General features: G+C 43.0%; 2 protein-coding genes across 3 annotated transcripts in view; one reads left to right on the top strand and one right to left on the bottom strand.

Moving 5' to 3' along the window:
• The window catches only part of LOC135898911 (sodium- and chloride-dependent glycine transporter 1-like), a 968,957-nt gene that overhangs the window by 253,364 nt on the left and 698,377 nt on the right, over positions 1-17,216 (bottom strand). The gene's annotated exons all lie outside the window — the stretch shown is intronic.
• LOC139052456 (troponin T, skeletal muscle-like) overlaps positions 13,237-17,216 on the top strand; it is a 32,828-nt gene continuing 28,848 nt past the window's right edge. The window contains exon 1 of one of the 2 annotated variants that reach the window (XM_070529570.1): positions 13,237-13,402. The gene's annotated coding sequence lies outside the window, so the exon portion shown is untranslated. The remainder of the gene's footprint in view (positions 13,403-17,216) is intronic. The other variant, XM_070529569.1, reaches the window with a different exon arrangement.

Genomic DNA, 17,216 nt, shown 5'->3' on the forward strand with positions numbered 1-17,216 from the left:
TGTGAATCAACTGACGCTTACCATTGGCGCAAGTGCTGAAGTTCGCACGTGTGCGGCCATTACATACACGCCCTTCTTCCACTACAACTTTGCAACAGCGGGTATCGCAAGCTTGATGATCTTACGAACAGTTTTCGCTTGGTGAATACGCTTTTTTCGTAAGACTTCTCCTACGCCAAAATTTGTCCGCAAGTTTGCCTAGTGAATTCCGCTCCAGTTTTGTTGTGATAAAATGAATATAATTTTATCTCGTGACACAGTTTTCTACAGCGCCTGAAGCTGAGATAGGGAGAGAGGGAGAGAGATTTTTATACGCGACGACACAATAACACTGGCGGAGTGTACATGATATTTGTTAGACGCCCCTGTAGCTAGAGTTAAGGTCATCCCGAGATGGAATCCAGAATCCAATTGGCAGCGGCCGCATTTCGATGTGGGCTAAATGCAAAAATACCCATGCACCGCACATTGAGTGCACGTTAGACAACCCCGGGTGATCAAAAATAATCGGGAGTCCCGCACTAGAGCATGCCTCATAATCATATAGTGATTTCTCTACGTTAAACCCCCTAATTTAAATAATTAGTTGTTGAGCTTAGAGCATAGTAAAGGTAACTGCAACGGAAGAAAAATTTTATCTCACTCAATGAGGTGTTGATCCCTTGTCTTTGACAAAGTGCTTAGAAATATCGGCAGTGAGGCAGCGGCGTGGAAAATGTTTATCTTTTAATATGCGATGGGGGATCGTATTATCGGAAATAAGTATTCCGGTATACGACTTGGTACACAGATATGTGAGGAACTCTGTATTGGGTCGAAAGTGCTTCACTACGCTATTGTTTAGATGCATGAAGTCCTTGTAACACGCGTAAACTAACAGTGCGTGCTAGTTCGTTATTTCTATGTGAACTCTGGTTAACGCTGTGCAGTAATGAATATGGGTGAGATACATTTATTGTTCAATTTCGATGGCTTGTTCCATTCCCTATAAATAGAATTGTAGCACCCTACTGCGTGCTACAGTGATCCGATCACAAAATACGATGACGACACGCCCAGTACACTGACGGTGCACTAACAGTGGAATCGGCGGTTGCGAAATCAAAGGCCACGGCGCTTGGTCCCGCTGCCGCCTCATTGAACGGACTCTGTTAAATAATAATTTCTGGACGCCAGGCACCAGCATATCCCTGGATTTTCTTCACCCACAGGATATTTAAAATCAAGTGACAACGGATCGTCTACTATCAAGTGCCATAGGGGACTTGCACAAATCCGACAAACTGGTGCTGCAGTAAGGAGACGATGGTTTTCGGCCATGGTTGGGAGGGACAGACACCGGTAGGCTCTAGCAGCCGGTTATCTGCCCCGCCGCATGCTTGTATGCTTTGTGCTGTTTCTACAGCGTTTCTACAGTTTTTAAACTGTTTCTACCGTTTGTCTATGCGTACAATTATGGCCGCAAGGTATACAGAAGTATGCAAAATCCGGTTAGACGTTCAATAGATGGACTTCACCTGTAAATTCGGCCGCTTCGCGATCGTGCGTATTTCTTGAAATGCACGAGCCAGCATGACCATCTGTGACTGACTCAGTGAGGCACGCTTGTGGGCGTAACAATGGAGACGGTTACTTTCCTCCTTCTCCTATTTCAATCCTCTTTCTCGCTTCTCCAGTGCAGGGTAGCCTACCGGGTTAAGCTTGGGTAACCTCCCTACCTTTCCCACATAACTTGTCTGTCTCTCTCTCTCTCTCACGCCAACTGCAGCAATAAAGTCCCCTGGTATAGCACACCGATCGCACACTATATTTCGAGCACTGTGTACAGCGCACACGTCCAAGGTCGATAAAATCATCGCCGGCGAACGCGGCTCAACCTCATGCGCACGAGCGAGGAAGGTGGGGTGGAAGCGTGCCCTCTTCTTTCGCGAGCGATGCACGGGGGTGAGGCGAGGGAGGGGGACGTTCTTCTCCAGCGGCTGCCGCTTACGGTGCGGCCGTACGGGCGCCGTGTCTTGAAAGTGATCTGAGACGTGACCAAAGTGCGCGCACGCGCGGACCTCACCTTTGAAGCGATCTGCAATGTTCGCAGAGTGCGAGTAGTGCCGGCAGCTTCGTATGTGCTGCGCTTTCAACGCTTCGTTCGTGTTGAAACGCGAAATGCAGGAAGGTCAAATCGCTCGCTGCTGCTTCTGCGATTCCTCACTACAGCGTTTTGAGAGCGAGTTTCTGCGGTCATCGAGCGAGATGTGCTCATGTTTACCAGTTCGCGCATGACACCATGCATGCTAATTTAGTTAGTAAGCGAGTGTTTACAAGTTTATGTGGCCGATAAGGCTACTATCCTTACTTGGTATAGTTTTCTACTAATTTGCTATCGCAATCAGTGCTTCGCTTTTCGGGCGAGACTACGGCTTCTTTTGGCACTCGTGGACTACAGAACCGTCGTAACGCGCTGCCATGTAGGCGCGAAAACCACGTTGGCGGCAGCAGTCATGTTTCATGAGCCAAGGGTCATATGCCTGGCAACGCTGGCTGCCAAAACATGATGCAATCGTGTGGCTGAACAGTGCATATGGCGTTTCCGAGGTTCATTCGGCGTTGCTATATGACCGCGCGGGATCGCTACACCAGTGCAGAAGATATGAAAGCATTCGAGGCTCTCTGGTTTGCTTGCCTCTCTTTCGTGAATGTGCGTTCATGGAAACCGGAATGACGTAAGACGCGACAAAAAAAGTTGCAGCTCCTTCCGACAAGGCCTCTCCCTGTCACTGCTTTCGCTCTGTAGCAGTCGAAGAAGCCTTCGTCGTGCAAGTGCGGGAGCGTGCCAAGATATTCAACATATTCCGTTTCGGCGAACCAAGCTTGCCTTCGCATAGCCGTGTTATGCGGCGCAACATACCATTGTAAGCCGGAACACCGCGGCATACTCAGTGAAACCTGTCACGGCTCGCGCCGGCCCACAAGCTTCAAACGTGCGTCCTCCCCGTGTCCGCATGCGTATCCTTCGGGATGGTGGCGGGAACCAAATATGTGCGCAAAGTTGTCGGCATTACGCAAAGCGTCTATTACTCAGTTTAACGTGGTTTCCTATTTTTCCTTTGGTATTTTTGTCTTCATTTACAAACGTTTAATCACGAAAACATGTGCAATAATCTTCGGAGTGCACTCTTTAACTTGATCAGAAGGGGATGAAAGTCACTTTGGTACTAGGGCGAATCCATGAGGAAGGTTTCGGAAGTAGTTATGGCACTATCGTGCAGAACCGCGTTTTACTGGAGACGGCTGTGAACATGACAGCACCAAAATATATTTTTTTCTTGCGCTGTGTTAAACCAAACAAATCACTTATAGTCAGCGCGTCTAGCAATGGTAGAGAGAGCATGAGTACAAAGAACCCACGCTAGTGGTTAAATATCAAAGTAAAAGCAAATGATATCGGGCGTAATGATACGTGAGAGCTGTACAGGTGACTATTCACTAAGAGATTAATACATTAGGCGATTGACAAAATGAGCGATTGAAAGGTCGAATGTATTTATGAATAGAGGTCCTGGGACTATGATACATGTTTGCAATTAGCTCACATTAGCTCCGACTACGCCTTGACCTGCGAGGGTGTATTAATTAAATAGAGGAAAATTGGCGCCGTCGCCAGCTTTTCGAAAATAAGCTATATTGAGGTGACCACCACGTTTTCTTGCAGCTAGAGACGTCGTGTTGGACGAAGTTCCTTCAGGTTTCCTTGACTCTAGCTGGATGCTAATTGTGATACCCCCGTCTTTCGATGTCTTGCAGAGTACTAACTTTGCTTTGAAGAACCAAATGTAACCTAACTAAGAGAGAAGTCCAGATTACAATACTCCGCCCGCACGTCGAGACTGAAAAATGTGGGACTTAATATATTAGTCCAAATTAATACAGACGCTTTACAATTAACGTTTCCTTAGAAATCTGGCAGCTAGTACTCCGCTAATTAGGACAAACGAAACTCGGCCCATTCTAACAGTTCAATAAGGGGCTGTTAGATGATGAAAAACATAAATATCTTTTCAGTCATTGTACTTTGGCGCAATGCTGTGGCCCGAGTTCATGACCGCTAGTCTTACTATTATAGCTTAAAGATTGCAGAAGTTGCTTTAAAAATGTGAATTTTTGTTCCGCACCTCACGTAAAAGTCATGTCGAAACTAACAGTGGGATGTAGTGTGCGCCCAGGGGTTCAGGTAATTGCCAATCGCTTGTTTAGCAGTCATTTGCTCTCTGTAAAGCGTGCATTCACCCTGTCGCAGTTGCATTGCAACGAAGCCCGCTTGCCAAGAAATGTCCGTGATAGCTTACTGGCTACCAATACAATATGTACACGAAAGCGATTGGCATTCAAGCGTCTACTTAATACTTAGTTACAGTCGTTTATTTGCATATTACCTTATTTACTTCTACAAGCCATATTAAATGAATTATTATCTTCTATAAGCTCGGTAGGGCCCGATGAATGCACACAAAATGGAGCTTAACATATTTTTTACTGCACCGCAACTTTGCAGGTTTGCATTGAAACTTATGAGTTTCCCTGCATTTTGTTTACAAACCGGTGTTCCGTAAATGTTGAGGTAATTGTATCGTACATATCGATTAGTTGTTTTCTTAAATCAGAAGTGGAGTATATAGATTTACCAGAAAACAAGCCAAAGTAAGCTTTGAGTTCGCAGAGGCTTTGTACGAGGCATTAGAAACGTTTGGAAAACTACGTCTTCTTTTTAGAGCCGACTATTAGCATATGCTTAGTAGCTAATTGGCTTATGGGCTACGTTTTTTCTGACAATTCTACGCTTGCTCCATTGCTTCGTTGAGGAAGGGAACAATGTAATCTGCAAAGAGCAGTTTGCTGAGATATCTTTCTTTGGCCATTACACGTAAACCTACTTATTGTATAATCTTGGATACAGCTCGCATTCACTGAGCTAATGATCCTTTGAAGTGAAAAATTAGTAATATAAACCTGATATATTTTCTCTTAGTAGAACGAGTACACACACTTTAAATAAAAAAAAATAGATAGCCTAATATTGGTCGGAAATACATTGGAGAGATTGTGTTACATTTGCTGAACACTTCGTTCACGGGAATTTTCCGGCCTTTCTCTTTTGTGCAGAAGTGTGGTAATTGCTGTATCCCTGTACATAATTGATAAAACAAGCAGGTATACTTTCTGTACTCGTTGACCACGCTATGCCTTCATAACGTCTGCTATCTCCTATGAATCATATGTATTTTCGCAATATAAAAAGACATAAACTGTACCTTGTTCTATTGTGCAGGCTTTTCTATCGCGGGATTGAGGACAAGGGTGCGATCAGTTGTTGAATGCCACTTTCTAAAGCCAGCTTGTTCCTTTAAACTGACTTAAGTATCGCGTGTCATAAATGCGCACAAGTGTAGCATAACAAATATAATTTTAAAATACAGAGATTAAGCTAATGAGCCTGTTATTTCATTGCTACACTGCGTCTAATTTTCTGTGCAATAATGTTCCGTTGGCATTCCAGCAAGTCTTTGTTACATCTGAAATTTCGAGGCAATCTGTTGAAGTACATATAGCTTTTAGAACACAGCAATGTCGCCATATTTTACCAAGTACGCGCTTCCTAATTCTCCTGTCACTTTTCCTTCAGTGTTAGTCACCTAGCAAAGTTATTGTAACTGTAATCTCTGTTACATTTAGTATTTCTATATCTTACGCTCTAAATGGAGCTAACTACGACTTCATGGCAGTTGCGGCTGCTGTTGAGGGAAGTTAAATACACGTTTCGTGGTAACCTTATTTCCCACGCACCATGAGTGCAGTCATTATGCGTGCGCATTATGCAAATTGTATAAATAAATTCTCTTCTGGTATTCATTATCTGCCATGGCAGCATGTTAGGTTAAGCACGTCAAGTAGTATGCTTGTTATCGTAGAATAAAGGAAATTACTGCGACGAAATAAATTGGGGTTCCTTTCCTGTTTTTCTATACTGTTTGCTGGCATCGTCCTCACCCCCCCTCCCCCCTTCTGCTCAGAACCACGCATCAACTCGTTCAACAAGCTACTACCGTGATAAAATTGCGGGACATGCACAGAGAAAGCTAGAAACCAAACAGTTAAAAAATGGGTGATGCCACAAGGAGATGCACAAGAAAGAAAGAAAGAAAGAAAGAAAGAAAGAAAGAAAGAAAGAAAGAAAGAAAGGAAGGAAGGAAGAAAGAAAGAAAGAAAGAAAGAAAGAAAGAAAGAAAGAAAGAAAGAAAGAAAGAAAGAAAGAAAGAAAGAAAGAAAGAAAGAAAGAAAGAAAGAAATAAACAAAAATATAAATGAACGAAGTCCCCCATTTCAATGCTTACCGTTTAAACATCAGCCACGATTATGTTATAGCGGTCAAAACGTTCCAAATGAGACTGTAAAGAAAGGAAAGTGCTACAATAACCAATTAATGGCCAATGTAAACTTGTTATGCGTATGTGTATTTTGTCACCCTTCCTATCCCCTCCTCTTTGAGAGGAAGTTGTCAATTGTTATTAAACAAACAAATAAATAAATAAATAAATAAATAAATAAATAAATAAATAAATATTTTACACGTCCAGCTAGGACCAGATGTCTTGGCACTAGTGCACAGAAAAATAAAAGCAAATAAACGTCAAAAGGAAAATAACTACGAGCAAACGTTATGGGCTGAAAAACAAAGAATAACAACAAAACAAACAAGAAAAGAATAAACAGGTGCATAATGGACAACAATCAAGATATACCAGAAAATTGAGGGAAAGAGTACATACACGGAAGGAGAGAGAAAGTGTGGCGAGACAGGTGAGTAGTAGAGCTGCACATAATGTAAATTATAATAATCAATGAATCAGTCACTTAATCAATAATGTATGTAAGGCGCCTATGATCAACACTGCGGCCTGATGTCAGTGCACAGCGAAAAAAAGTAACCATTAGAGGCAAGTATAACCAGAAATCTCGCGCGAAACAATCAGAAGAAGAAAAAAAGCGACCTAATATAATCAACAACACAGCCATACAGCAATGCCCAGTTAAAAGACCGAGTACATAAACTGACCAAGAGAGAAACTATAAGATGGGAGAGGAGTTCAGCTAGAATCATGGCTCATGAGAAAGCGCTAAGCTCGGAGTACAAAGAAGACGACATGGTTTGAAACTCGTCAGCACACATTGGAAGAATTCTTCCAACTGATACTGTGTAGAAACACGACTGCCGCTGAATTTTCAAAACAAACATACCCACCTACTGCAGTCAAGTAAGAGTGAATTATTTAATTTTAGTTAACTGAGCTGCTGACACCGATAATTATCATCTCACTTTGTGTCCCCCTGGCCACATAACTTACTTGCACAGGTGTGTTTGCATGCCGCCCAGTGTCTAATGTTAAGAAAACCGCAAAGCTTAATTTTGAACACCCTATATATAGGCTTGTTTGCCATACATTCCTGTGTGCGTGGTCGTCCAGCTTTACAGCCGTTTCTAGTTCTTTAGAAAAGCGGCGCAGAAATTTTGATTTTTTTTTAGTGCTATTGTAGGCATGAATATTTGCATGGCCAACTTCAACGACTTTCGTAAACAAATTAACCTGCGAATCAATGTCAGCTGTCGCAGCTAAGAACAAGCAGTTAGCGTTTCCAATCAATCAATCAATCAATCAATCAATCAATCAATCAATCAATCAATCAATCAATCAATCAATCAATCAATCAATCAATCAATCAATCAATCAATCAATCAATCATGTTTGTTTAACGTACCCAGGAACAACCCTAAGGTCAGAGTTCCGGTGCAAGGTAAAAAAAGTTAATTAAACATATACAGGGAAGAAACATGAAATAGAAAACGACAAATATAATAATAATAATAATAATAATAATAATAATAATAATAATAATAATAATAATAATAATAATGTTGATGAGGATACACTCTCACTTCCAATTGAGAGAACAGCAAACGGAACCCATGTTAAATAGCCCCAATCGGCTATGATGTTCTCAATGTGTTATTTGCAGACGACTTGCATTTTAGTAATCGGAGTTCATATTGAAATGTTTTTTTCTCATTATGTACCAATTACTTCCTCTGAGACGTTAACGGTATTGAGTAAACAAATCGAATGAAATTGAACACGAAATGCAGGAAGACGTGGTTTCTACTTCTGGAATATTCTCTGTAGAATATATTTCGATGTTAAAAACAACATGCCATTTTTATTGCGCTTTTCACCGCGTAGCAATAAAGATGGAACTGTAATAGGCCGGTGAAGGAGGATAATATTACAAAAGCCTTTAGAAGGTGTCTGGAGAACGAATGAGTTATTTGTATTGTTATTATTCAAGAAAAGCACGAAACATGCCTATATTAGAGATATTGATTTGCATAATATTCATCTGAGTGCGCCGCACTGCACGTCCGAAATTCCCCTTGAATTTATACAGGTGTATTAATGAAAGACGGCTTCAACTCGGTAGTTTCTCACTTATATAGAAACTTCAAGATTTGGGTATGTCCACAATCCCAAGCCTGCCAAATAAACGAATGGTCGGTGATTTTATTTTGTTAATTTACTTATTTCATTTCAGGAGCTCAAAACATTCATTGTCTGGGACTACTATAAAAATACACTACAAATGCAAATTATTACATGCGAATCGTAAGAAAAACAGCTTGCGGATGTAAAGCTAACTCTGCATTATGAATTGTAGGAAGGAAAGGGTAAACATTGCGAGAACAATTCACCGACGATTGCGATTCTTTTTAACGCGAAATTTGAGCGGAACTGTATACGTGATTTCATTTCGCTATATAATGGCTCACGCGGACAACCTGTCTCGTCCGGCACGTTGCAAACGGAGCGAAGCGTGACACGACTGCCTCGCTAATCGTGACACGTGGGCGCGATTCACAGCAGCCGCTGCAGATAGACCTCCGCTCATGCAGCGCTTTGTTCTCCTACAGACGACCCGCGCTACTCTGGCGCCATCTCGTAGCCATCGTCACCGACGTCATGCGCGGCACTACGCTTTTCTTGTCACGCTTTCTCCATGCCCTCCTCCTCCGCCCTCTCCCCTCGCGTTCTCTTCGCTATCGCCGTCTTTCTTCCACGCTCCGCGTTCGCTCTTTCATTATTTTTCTGTGCTCGTTCGCTCGGTTACGAGGACGCCGTGGGACGACGCAGTTTTAATGTGTTGATGGTATGACATTTAGTATTGTTTTATCGAGAACAATGCTTTAGGCAGATATCGTCATAATACGACTATAGAAATTGGGTATTTGACGTGTTTCTAGTTGCTTGTACAATAGACATCTGCTTAAACATTTCCACAATAACCTGATGACATGGGTTTAATTATTTCTCTTTCCCTTTGCGAAGACATGCATGCAAACAACTAGTGCACGTGGTGCTCGAACGTCGAAAGATATGTCATTAGAAAAACATCGCAGCTGCTATAATTTATATCCGCTCTTGTCAAAGGCACACGAACAATATAGCGCGCCCTTGAGAGATTGTAATCTGTCTTTATTGACACAGCTCTTCAATGCTTGAAGCTACAGTTTCCGAAAAAGCTTACGCTACATTTTTTCTTATTTCGCTAGTGCCAACTTCATTTGTACAAAGCCAAATCGCAGCAGGGACTTCTTTTTTACGTGATCTTTCCGTTAAAGTGAGCGGATTCAGCTTCTTCAGTTAGCGTTAAAAAATTATGAAAACTTTCTAACAAAGACGAAAAAGGTAGAAACTGTGCCTCGAGCCATTTAGAGGACAATATCATTAGGATGTGAAAGGAAATGGATTGATGAAAGAATTATGGAAAGACAGGAATAAAAAAAATGCTGATTGTGAGAACGAGAAATACGGGAAATGAGCTAACAAGAACTACAAGAGAAGCAAAGAAGAAAACCAGAAGAATTTAATACACAAACATAAAAGAGAGAAAGGAACGAAATGAATCAAGTAACCAATAAGCGAAGCACGATGTAAATGTCGGAACGAACGAATAGAAAGAAGTAGTGAAACAACCAAAGAAAGATAAAGCCAGCGTAGAGCAAGAAATTTGAAAGGACGAAAGAAAAGAACCTCCTCAATCTCGGGCGTCAGCTACGGCCAGCGATCCACAAAGCTTCCCTGGGCACCAACGCCATATTAGGGTTGGAGTACCCTCCTCCCCTGCGTGCTTTCTGCTCCTATGGAGAAAGCAGTTGAGGCGCCCTTTCCTCCTCTCAAGATCTCCTCTCCTTCTGCTGCCTCCGGCGGTTCTCTCTCCCTCCTCGGCCGGCGTCTATTCTGGGTGACCGCGCGAGGCATCCCCCCGCTCGGCGCGCTCCGACCCGACAACTGCGCCTGGTGGGAAACCGTGTAAGAACGCAAGGGGGGCAAGAGCTGCCGCGAGCTTGGTTATTTCGGACGGTTCCAGTACGGCGCTGGACGACGGGCGCCGGCGGCGTGGGTTTACTTTTACTGCACCGACTTTTTGCTCCGTCCGGGGCGTTTATGATGACGTCATGACGAGCTCCGCTCAGCCGCCGCCCCCGCCTCGCGCCAGCGTGAAGCTCGCGGTTGACGCAAGTCGGCCCCTTTAACGTCAGCTGGCTTCGGCTTGAGCTTTTACGAAGGCCATACGGAGTAATCCCCAATTTTGCATGTCAAGCGATGTCGGGTCCTGAGGGTGAAACAATAATAATAAACACGGGGCAGCATGAATCAGCTGGCTGGAGCTGGTGTGGGCCAAGCTGAAGGGGGCGGGAGAATCCGACGAACATGGCCGTCATAACAGGCCAAAAACCGACTGGACGGACAACAGCTTCTAATTTTCCATACACAAAGTCGATACTAATGAAAAGTAACGAAGTAATCATCATCATCAAACAACATTTACCGAGTCAGCTACAAGCACGTGGTTCAGCGTAGTTGGTTGTGCAAAAGTGTCAAGTGGAGGGCTGAGAAGCCAAGAAGGGTTTCGCATACGTAGGAGGCCGGTGTGTTGCGTCTGGTTTCAGTGGAAGGCATTTTTTGCCAGCCGCGTTCTTGCACTACACTTAAGGAGGCTCATGGTGATGACGATCACGAACAATTGGAAGGGGTAAAATACAAAACAAACGGGAGGATCTTCAGACGAAACATGGGCATCAAGGACGGAATCCGCTCGGTTGCGCTCCCGATCCATATTTAGGAATAACTCAGTACAAAATGCTGCAGACAATGACAGACATATGCTGTATGAAATCGAAACATCATAACACCGAGGAAAAATCGCAAGCTTTCTTAATGCGCTGTGTTACTGTTACCATGCCTTTCACAATAATATTCAGGACTGTTGAAACACAATAAGTATAAAAGGTATAAGTAAAGGTATAAAGGTATAAAGTATAAGGTATAAAATACGGTATACATTGCATGCGTTACTATTAAACACATATGCAGGATTTGAACCCAAATGTAAACTTGCACTAGGCCTGGGGCGAAAACATTATAGCAGGCTCAATGACGAGAGCAAATGAGAAAGTCAACAACGTTTAGTGGTTGATAGTGGCATTTGTGTTCGAGATAGTTGAAGGTATGGAAGGAATCCCGCTTCCTTTATTACAGAGAAAAAAGAAAGAAAAAAGACGAATAAAGGCACAAGCATATTCTTCAACTTGTGTAACATTGGTGACCTGTGCAAGAGAGAGAGAGATAAAGGCAAAGGAAAGACAGGGAGGTTAACCAGAGATTATCTCCGGTTGGCTACCCTGTACTGGGGGAGGGGAAAGGGGAAGCGATAGGTGAGAGGGAGAAGGATCAAAAAAAAAAGAAACTACACACACACGCACGTACACACAAACTGTTTCTGTGGGCACTGTCACGCAGCCCGCAAAGGCGTTCCTACTGTGATGCAGTGCACCGTACAATCCTGAGTCACACAGTGAAGTCACAATCTGTCAGAAAGTCCAGTGTCTTTTAAATACCGCAGCAGTGCCTTCATAGCCGATCGCGCTGATGTTCGCGTAGGCCAGTGTCCAAGGATCTTGTTTTCTGACAGTGGGCGCTTGTCCAGTTTGTCTAGGGTGGCTGAGAGGACTGCTCTTTGCAGATTGAAACGAGAGCACTCACAAAGAAGGTGCGCGATTGTTTCATTGCAATGCAGACCTGTGCAATGCAGACCATGTGAATATACCAGCCGAACACTGTGACAGCAGCACTGATACAAGGGATATTGGTGCTGTATATAAATGTTTTTTTTTTAAATTTTGTACAAGTGTTTCGTCTTTGTTAACATCAATTGGTGGTAGATTCTTTTGGGGCTATAATTACAACGAGCTGTGAAAAATGCACTCGGCTCGTAATTTGCCTGCGGGAACTCGCAACACTAGTTCAGACAGAAGTATCGTAGGAACAAGAAAGAAAAAAAGCGCTCTTTGCGTTTTCTTAGGTGCGTCGACATCTTCACGATTTCTGATTATCTGATCGCGTCGGAATGACAAATGTGCCAGACCGTGCCCAGACGGGCTGGTAATGATGTAGGGCTGGCGAGCTACTAACCTTGGCTTGTATTCAAGGACAGTGCTGGTCTTGTTTTATAATGGGCGTTTATTTACTCATTTTATTTTGCCGAATTGGCACACCGGTGACATCAAAACCACCCTCAAAAGCTGTGGGCTTGTTTTCGCCTGTCCTATGTCACTTTTACACCCGACTTTTAAACCTGGATTTGGAGCCCCCGCTTTGTACTGTAAACAAATTCCAGGCAATGTCCAGCGGCGAGAGAAAAGTAACCAAACGAAACTAGAGACGCAGCCAACGAAGCATGGAGGTCAATCAGAGAACAGGCACCGTCGTCGTCTGCACGCATCCTCGACTCCAGAAGTCTCACTGGGCTCCGGCCGCTGGCACACGTTATGCCCGCGCTGCGGCTTGCGGCAGTCTCGTCCTCAGACGGGCGCTGGTTCCTATTTCTGAGCGAACTGCCATGTTTGCTTGCTTTTGTGTATGTCTTGCTTCCTTCGCTGTTCACTCCAAGAAGGGAGAAGGGTGTAGGTATACACACATCACGAAGACTCACTCTCTCCCCCATCGGCGACGTCGGCGGCGGAAAGAGGGACGAGCAGGAGCATGACTTTCGTTTGTTGCATCTTTAGGCAGCGGTATTCGCTTTCTCTCTTTTCTTTTTTGTCCTCAGCATGTTTCTCGGATGCTCCAGGGGAGAGAGCGGGTGATAGCGAAGGGTCGGCGCAGTCTCGGGAGCGGTTGTGGGCGCGCAAGGATCTTACGGTGGTGTGTGCTCGCCTGGGCTGCGGGTTGCTAACAGCTCGACGCCACTCGACCAACGGGACGCCTCGACCACCGTTCCTCTTCCTTACCACCGACGCCAGGTGAGACCGCGACACCGACAGTGCTGGATTTGCTTGCCGTCGCCGACGACTTCTGCTCACGCTCGCGCGGTTGCGATCGCGCGAACCCGAGACGCTCCGGACTGTTTCGCTATCGACTCGTGGGTCTCGTCTCCTCTGATTTGCTCGGTGTGCTTTGCTCGAGGGAAAGGACGCTTGCTCGGTGGTTGAGTTGAAGAGAAAAGAAATTAGCTCGGTTAGGAATCGGTTGTATGTGAATGTGAAGCTGCACTTGGCTTTACTCATTGCGGTGAAGCATATTTTACTGGTCTAGTACGGTAACACTTCTATCAGCTGCCGTTATTAAACGAAAGGTGATCTGTTTGAGCGAAAGAAAAAAAACTTGAAGGATAACGTAAGGTAAACAAACATGAAGGGAGCACAGACTTGCGAAGCTGTTTAAAAGACCGTCGATTATGTTAGTAGCTTGTTGACGACCTGCGTTGTGCCTACGTGAACTTTTCGTCAGGTTCTAGAAAGACAAAAGCTTCTTGCAGGTTTAAAGCTGTGCTTATTTAATAAATCCATGCTTTTTCGGAGCAAAAGATGCAAATGACATAAGTGCCATCCGTGGTTTACTTGATTTTGAGGTGTTTCTTCAATGAAGATAAGAAAGTTATTGAATAATTTACGTGGGCTTAACGTTATCGGAGACAATTCTCTTAGTTTTACTAAATTCAAAGTTTCTTCATACTTTGTCTAAAAGTGCACGGAAAGACTGCATTTTAAATATAGTACACGTTAGGCACTTTGGGCTTAGTGAAGAGTTATGTAAACACAGAATGATGAGCGTACCAACGGCTACAAATATCGAAGAGGTTCTGTCATGACTGGAGCCACGGCTAGAGTGGTGACAGAAGGTTCCACATGGCACAGAGCACGTTTTACACATTAAAGTGCCGCTGCAATAAACTGCCTCTTTTGATTATCTAGCTTGCTCAGAGTTAACTGTACTCAAATGCTATTCAGTATCATGACCGTTGACATGTTTACGCTATTTAATGCAATGAAAAGGTCGTGACACAAATTTTTCCACATAAGTTTTCAATGATGCTGTGCACAGATGTTTAATGTGCCAGGAGTGTTATATCTTTGACAATTAACAAATAGGCAATATAGCAGAGCATATAAATTTACTCCTGAATGGCAACTTCGCGTTTTAGCCACCGAACTCCAAAATATTCCTAAATTATGTACATAATTGTCATTGCCATGTGATGCACCGCAATCTTATGCGTTATATTACAAGATGTTTGTTTAGAAAGTAGAAAACTCCACTATAGCGTGTAATTCCTCTGTTATTGCTAACGGCATCGTTAACTCTTTAACTATAACTCGATAACTCTTTGTTTCATGGTGGGGTTTGAATATTTGGTAAAAATCCTACAAGAGGTTCAACATAGCACATGTTTACAGGTAATATTTGAATCTAGAATGCCAACAAACTAAATGGTGTGCTGCCTTGGTTGCCTGAGTTCTCTTATGTTCCTATCAGTAACGTTCTCTAAATTTTTGGTCCATAGTGCGTAATTCTTAAAACCTCATCGAAGGCCAAGACACGTACCATAACTAGGCTTATCTTCATGGTAGCTATTTGTTAGGTGCAATATTAGCGGAACGAAGATTCTCGCTATAAATGACTGACGCCGTTTGTGGATATCATCTTCCTACTCATAATCCCAAATACGGTTAAATGCAAAGAGGAACTGATTAACTTTTTTCACGCTTACGGCGGAGTTAAACGCAAAAAGCGACGACAGTTGCTGTAATGACATTTTTTTTTGATGAACGAAGGTTCCTGTCATAACCCCAACGGTCGCTCTCACGAAGAAAAAAGATGCTATACAAGGAAACAAACGTGTTTAGTAGTGATCTTGTTGAGCGGTAGTATACACCTGTATACAAAGTACAATAACCAAAAAAAAAGACACTGTTTACGAGACTGGCAATCATCTTAGTTGGTCACCATATATGTACCGCTGAATATGCGGCTTTGGCTTCCATCTGCAGTAAATTATATTTTCGTACGCTTTCATTTATATTTTCCATATTTTTTCAACATTTTAATTAATAATAACAATTACGTTTCTCTACGCTTTCACTGGCCTCATTGTCTGTTACTTCTTGCTGTTGTGACCAACGAAATAACGAAGGCCTCCCATTTCTCATGCTCATATGTCAAACCTGTCACCACACCGACTTATCAGTGACACTTGTTTAGAGTTCAAGATTTCAAGAGCAATACTTTATTACGTATTAATTTTATTTTTAATGCACTAATTTGGCATTCTTTCAGCACGTGCGTCCACCTTACGCAATATAATTTGCTGATTGACGAATAACTATTAAATAAAACAGAATCACGAGAGGCTGACATGTTGTGCCAGCAGTTTATGGACATTCGTTTAAAGAAAAACAGAAAGTGTCAAATTTACTCGGAAAAAAATATCTGCGCATTCTTATAGCATACAACATTCATGAAAGACGGTATTCAGTATTGTTCGCTTTATGTGCTGGTACACTATAATGTGAGATTATGTTTTAGTAGTCGCCCTGGGAAAATTCACGCTCATCTTGTACGGGGACATAGTAATAAATATTATAATGAATGATCGATATTCACAACAGGCTTATATGTTGTCTTATTCGTGCTTACAATGAGCTATGCTAAAATGTCAAACATGCCAATAATTTTGACCAATGCGAGTAACTCAATAGCTGTGGAGAAGCGTTGTTGTGCCTATAAACTGAGTCTGTTATCGGTGTCTTTACATACTTAAATATTAAAAACCGCGTATTACGCACCTATTGTGAAGAAAATGCCAGTATAACACACAACATGCCTTGCCTGTTTTAGCAATTACAACAACATGTCTGAATGTTTTCCGGGCATGACTAAAAAGACATGCTTTTAGTGATCTGTCTTCAATTTACCGTTACATAATCAACAACGCACTAATAGTTAGACAACATAGAACTACTGGCTGACCCGCTTAAGAAGTATAGCTGGCAGTATAACTCACTGATATACATTTACTACATGATTTAGGCCATCCAGCAGATCTTGGGGGAACTTATTCAGAAATAATGATCAAGTCGAGTAAGCACACAAGAAAGCACAAATTAAAGTGGGATTTATTTACATAATGGATAGTTTTTAAAAACACATTATCGATGTGGATTGTCCCACGTTATCTCTGTTAACTCAAACAAGATGAAATCCGAATGAAAGCAAAAAAGACTTAAGTGACTAAAATAAGCAAAAGAAACAGTCAGAGGGCCGGCTTGAAAGAAAACGTGCAACGATGCTTACACGTTACAGCACAGATTGCAAGGTTGTGACGTCTAGCGCAAAAAACAAAAACAAAACGAAAACAACAAAAAACGTGGTTTTAGCAAATTTTCTTGCCCGTGGGTTTAAAACATTTCTTTTGTGTTTATGGGAAGCTACGCACACCTCATCGGCCAGTCGAAAAGCCCTGATTGTGAACACTGCCAGACGCCTGAAACGCTGGAACACATACTGTTGCGATTGCTCAGCACATATGCTGCAGCGAAGGACGTTGGAAATTTTCCTAGCCAGCGTTAGCAGAAAACCACTGTCGGAGGACGCTATCATCGGCCCATGGCCTGACACTGCATCTCCAATGCGGACAACTAAAGCACTGCCGAAGTTTCTGAAGGACACCCAGCTAGACGCGCGGCTCTAGTAGGGCCACTACATAATATACATGAGCCCTCACCGCCTCTCTTATCATCAAAACTTTCACTCCCCTTCCCTCTTACCCAGTGCAGA

The sequence above is a fragment of the Dermacentor albipictus genome, unplaced genomic scaffold (genome assembly GCF_038994185.2).
Source record: "Dermacentor albipictus isolate Rhodes 1998 colony unplaced genomic scaffold, USDA_Dalb.pri_finalv2 scaffold_23, whole genome shotgun sequence".
NCBI classification, from domain to species: Eukaryota; Metazoa; Arthropoda; class Arachnida; order Ixodida; family Ixodidae; genus Dermacentor; species Dermacentor albipictus.